This window comes from Brienomyrus brachyistius, chromosome 23 (assembly GCF_023856365.1).
Source record: "Brienomyrus brachyistius isolate T26 chromosome 23, BBRACH_0.4, whole genome shotgun sequence".
Classification (NCBI taxonomy): Eukaryota; Metazoa; Chordata; class Actinopteri; order Osteoglossiformes; family Mormyridae; genus Brienomyrus; species Brienomyrus brachyistius.
The window spans coordinates 8,062,046-8,068,045 of record NC_064555.1 but is presented as its reverse complement, the minus strand read 5'-3'; positions in this window follow the sequence as shown (position 1 = coordinate 8,068,045).

The window sequence follows — 6,000 nt, the reverse complement described above, 5'->3', positions numbered from 1 at the left end:
GAATCACTCAGGGTGAAACTTTGGGGGTCGTTGTGCTTCAGACCCAGCAATGTCACCAAATCACCCCCATCGTTCTTTAAACCAGTGCTATGATCTCTAAATGTGTCACATTCAAAGATTTATGAAGAGCTCCTGCATAATGAATATTATGAAATAGTTTGAACATGGTATTTCCCTGTGCGTCAGAAGGCTGCTCGCCCCCTGGAGGCCAGTACTATAAGTACTGGGTTTGTAATTACCATGATGAACAAATCTCATGTGAGGATTGCGGGTTTTGAAGTGGCAATGCTGATTCAGGCTCTTCCTCGTAAACCACAGTTTTGTGGACCTTAACCCAACCCGACATCAGCAGCCGGGATATCGTCCACAGGATACCCCACTGGAGGTCATGTGACAGGGGTCTCCAACTCCGGTCCTGGAGGGCTACTATCCAGTAGGTTTTCTATCCTACCTGGCTTCTGATGAGCCAGATATTTACCTGAGAACAGGTGTGGCTCATCAGAAGCCATGTAGGATAGAAAACCTACAGGACGGTAGCCCTCCAGGACCGGAGTTGGAGACCCCTGTGTTATTTCTACAGCAGTGCTTAAAGTCCCATGAAAATGGGTCTGACGGACTCTCGTTCACATGGAGGGACCTGAAAATGGCACGAGCGACCAGGTGTGTTGCTGCCCACCAGCATCGTCCAAACAGGGCCGATGTCCATTCAAGGATATCCTACGTGCCAACAAGGCTCTACGTGAAGCGGGTGCATTACATCCAGGATGCAGGAAGCGACATGCCGAAATGGAGAAAGAGGAGACCCGTGTGAGAGCAGATGCTAAACTCCTATAGGGAGTGGCCTCCCAACAAGCTGCTATGAAATAATCCGTACCTACAGGAAGTCAATTCAAACGTGACAAGAGAGATTAAGGACACGCTGAGAGGGTTTTCATTGTCGGGTGTCACGTCAGCCACACGCACCAAGGGCCCCTGGCAGAATTGGCCCCTTAAAAGCCATCATGAATATTTAAACCTCACCCCCCCATCCATGCTGCCCTGTACCGGCACAAGTTTGCCAAACACAGTAATGTCCCTCTGTCATTCTGTCCTGTATTGATAAAATCGCCGGCCGCCGTCCTGATTGCTCCCATTGTTGAGCGACAGCACATTCCAATCTAAGGATCAGCTGAGCTTTATATCACCCGAAAGACAATCCTTCACCAACCCCCACCTCCCCCCCCCCCCCCCCCCCGTGGCCGAATTGAACGCACAAATTACATTCCTCCACCTTTTACTCCCACTAAATCTTTCCCTTTTTCCCACTTTGCTGAGCCTGAATATTTTATTCCTCCATCAAATATGCATCCCATTAATTAAGTTAAATTACTCCCGACTGCCAAATATTCTCTGCCGATGACTGTCAACACAAAATGCATGGCTGTGAACTTCTAATGGCATGGCCTCACTTAAACATGAGTTACAGCCTTCAAAGCCACATCCACAGGAAAATTATCAGCCTCTTCCCCGGGACCCGGCCTGAAATTAAGTGCTGGTTTCTTTTTCCTGAGCTTCTAACAAGTACACAATGGATGACACGCACACTTGACAGGCAAGAACTGCAATTTTAATTACATACCTTTTCCTCATCTTTTAATCACTGTTGTTAATCAGTCATTAACTTCTCCCCCCTTAGTGTAAGATTCCTAAATCTCTCGCAACACATTTCGGCTCAATAAATTCCATCGTTCCTCAGCGCTAACGTGTAATTTCATATATTTTTAAAACTGTCATTTTTTCTAAACAGGGTATTTTTAATTTGTTCTCTAAGGGTGACAGTAACTGGGTTTTAATCATAACGTGCATAAAATTATCACTCTGAAATCTATCAAGACAAAAACAATTGGAGACAGAGCAGAGGGGCTTGCTGTGGAGTCATTGTGAGCCCCTACTACACTGGCATTACTGCTGATTAATTCCAAACAGCCGTGATTGAACCATTGGGTTATTTCCCCTCGCTTTCACCCCCCGTAATTCCAAACCTATCCAGAGAGCCTGGAAAGCCAATATGAGCAAAATAAATTAGTGACAACAACCTTTTTTTTGTTTGTTTGTTTCTTCACCGGTTGAAAAGATGCAGATGTTCTCGGAGAATCTGACTGTGACTGACCTGAGCCCTAGAAGAGGCTGGTGACAAACGTGGGGCAGAAATGAGAATCAGGGGCATGGAAGATCATCAGCAACCAGATAGTCTCGGGATGTTCAAAACGCAGAGGCCGTCAGGAACTCCAGCACAGATGATAAAAGTCCTTTAATAGAAGGCTAACCAAGATTAAGATAAGTCAAGCATTTCTGTTGCTATTTAGTTTCCAGACCAGTATACAACTTATGTGGGATTTCAACTTTCAGCTCTTAATAATCCAAGTTGGAGCCACTGATAAATGAAAGTATTACTTGTGAGTGACCGTTAGTGACTATTAAAAAGTGTGTAGCTAAGCGCATAGGCTACCGCTCTGTCCGTGCATGGCGAGGATGGACTGTTGTGGTTACTTGAAACATTTAAATCTGCTCTTTGCAGTCTGGGGTCTAATCTAGGGTGCCCAGGTAATCCATGTCAGGGAGGACACTTAGAGCTAAGACAGGGTCTGTAAAATTTCACTTCAATGAAAAGGACCTGGATTTCACTTAAGCACCGGGTTCCTGCTGCGTGCTGATTGGTCAGTCTCGCATAGTCATGCATGTGCCACTAGTGTTAATGTGAAACAACTGGATAAACTTTTCAATCGAGGAAACAAACCAGTCAAAGCTACCTGGCGATCCTCGTTAATCCAGGAAAAAATTCTAACCAAATTTTGAATTCTGTGCCATATTTTTGGACATGGGTGTGCAGAAAAGGGTATAAAATGAGTCTTCTGGTTAGCCCTCTGTCTCCCCACACCTAATGGCTCCTGAGGACAGCGCCCCCTGGTGTGTGACACGCCGGCATCAGCCCCATCAACCAAACCCATTAGCATATTTGTTCATCGCCGTGGTTCCCGCAGGAGAGCGCTAATCTTCATCTGTCATTCACGAACAAATACGAACCTGCGGGTCATCGCATGCTCATTACGTGTTCGCTTGCAAATGCGGGCAAAAACAAACAATGCTGTAACTACCGTTTCCCAGCACCGGGGAGGGAGGAGCCTCGTCCAATAGCAGACGAGCGTTCGTGGAAACACATATGTTAAGTGACCCAGATGAGGATCTGATTTTCACATGTGAATCTTAAGTACCTAGATATGTGTTTTTTTTTTGCGCGAAATCTTCTATGTCGCTTCACACGAGCCAGCACATGCCATCCAGTAGTACTAACATGCAATTACAATCAGTGAGCTCGCTGATTATTTATGACAACAGCAGTTAGGCGGAGCGGATTGTGCGTCCTGTGTGAAAGGTCCTTTGTGACTAATGAAGTGCCTGAGAGCTCACGATTGCAGGGCGGCTGCAGAGGAGCACACAGATATTCTAATTCAGAGCTTCGCACTGACAAAGCTTGGGAAGCTGCTCCTCTTTCCGTGGCATGGATGTCGGAAGATGTGCCGCAACCTCTGACCTCTGAAAATGCCGGCCTCGAGGTGCCTGAACCTCCGGGCCTCGCGTTCAGTCCGCGCCGTCATACCCTTTAACCAGAATGCAGATAATTTATCTTGAAATTTAGGTTGTCATGGCGCCTCTCTTAGGAGCACAAAGACACGATTAACTATTTCCAACATCTTACGCCATCCCCCCCCCCAGCGCTACATTTAATCCCAGTAAATAGACAGAGAGTCTCACGAAGCCAGGCCACACAGTCGGAGAGAATCACGCCACATCCTCCCGCTTCCGTCGCCGTGGAGCTTTAGATGGCCGGCGAGCATCTCCCCTACTGGCGGGTAACGTCTGAAGATCCACGGCAGAGACGGATCACTCCCACCGTAGCTTAAGTGAAGAGACCCATCCAGGGTTGAGTGATGATGGACCCGGATCCACTCCAGCCTCATAAAACGTCCTCGGGTCATCATAATATAGCATATTTTGTGGCGATAACAGCATGAACGGTTTCCTACGGCAACAAAAAAGGGGGTCAGTTATAATTAAAAGCTCATTCCGAACCTAAAAACCTTCCCTCCTGGGTGTCACAGACTTGGAAATGGTCCTCTTTTATGTACAATCTTTCATTTTAACAGCAACTATTTTATCAGCTTGTAAGTTTAAGTGGATCCCCTTTTACCATTTTGTCCTTGGGGGACATGGAAATTGCCATGAAGGCCTGTGACTTATTGGACTGTCAAGCAATTGTCTGTAATGGATGCAGGAAGACAAACCCATATCATCAGTTCTCAGAGCCGCTGCTAGCCGAGCATAAATTAGCGAAGGTCCACTTTGCTCTTATTTAGGACAAGCTGTAAAAATTCAGTGCTACATTAAATTTTCCACGTCGTTTTTAAAAATACTTATTTTTAACATACAGCTCTCAGGTTCGGATGGGGGAATAAAAGACAGAAAGAGGGAAAGAATTGCCATTTAAGAGGGATGAGGAGGCGGCGGTGATGGGCAGTAAATTTGCATTACACACTCAAGCGGCTCTCCCGCGTTAGGCGCCCGCTGCCTGCCGCTGGAACAGCTCGCGACGGGAGAATACGCGGCGTGTGATAATCCCGCTGGGGGAGATGCCGTTCGGCATGGCTCCTGGCGGAGGTTGGGGGGGTGCAAAAACAGATGGCTTTTAAAAAAAAGCAGGCAGACGGGCCACGTTGTGCGAGAATGTTGAAAAGGATGCCCTGGACGAGCCGAGTCGGACCCGGGCTCTGCGATGCGCCACCGGGCTGCAGATGCTATATCATTCGGTTTTTAAGAAGTAGCACCGATAGCACCCCCTGCTTTAGGCCGAGTCCCTGCTCTCTGGCGACACCTCAGTGCGACACCTCTGTTACACCCCGTCGTATTTGGCCCGTGAGCACACATTCAGAAAGGCCCCCTCCAAGCACGTCAGCCCGGCCCCCCCCCCGCCCCCCCCCCCCGAGGGCACCCCTCCGTGTTCCTGAAGGCCTCGCTGTGCTGAGAAGGGCTTTTCTACCCCTCTTTTGTTTGCTCTGATGCAGAAGTCGTGATTAGGCCCCTCTGTGGGCCGCGGGCTGGGTCTGGTCGGGACCGGCTGAAGCACCGGACCGGCTGAAGGCATTATTAAAACGTGCAAGATAAATAGAGGGACGGCAGACAAACCCTGCAGAACGGGGGGGGGGGGGGGGGGCTAATCAGACCCGGGTTTAAAATTACAGTAATATCGCACCCACAAAAAAAGCTGCTTACAGCACAATTCCAGCCACGGCTCCTAGTAATGAGAAACTTCAATAAACTCTAATTAATATGCTGAACCGGTGTCTAAATTGCGCCTCTCTAAGCCGGTGCTTGTCTCTAGATCCCGGATGGCCCCGCCCGAGTTAAATAACATGAGAGAGCGATATTGCGTTCCTGGGGAAAGCGAGCACTCTTTAAATGTTTACTTGTTTAGCGTTACCGCCGCGCAGGCTAATTGCAAACCCAGCGGTGCTCAATCGCTTCTCCTTCCTGACCCGCTTCCGCTAATTCGATTATAAAAACTGTTGCGTCGCTCTGGCTTTGCGATCTCTCCCCGCGGCAAGACAATCTCCCCCCACGCCTAATGAGAAGCGGCCTTCCTGAACGGCGGAATTGATTATGAGCTTCATTTTAATACGTGACACCGGTCCCAACCCGGCTCCGGTGTCCGGCTCCATTTGGCCTTACCGCCGACGTTTATAAACGCCTCCGCGGACGTCCGATCCATCACGCCGGGCTTGATCTCATTACGGCGGCTAACTGGCTGTAAGGCTGTCTGTCCTGCAGAGAGATCTCCCCCAGTAAGGAATCACAGGATGGGGGCTATACTCGTCCGACGGCTGATAAAGGGAAAGGCGGCCTATTTATCCATTTGCAGTCTAATCGTCTGTTTTCTGGTAGTTTTCTGTGCCACTCGCTGTGAAC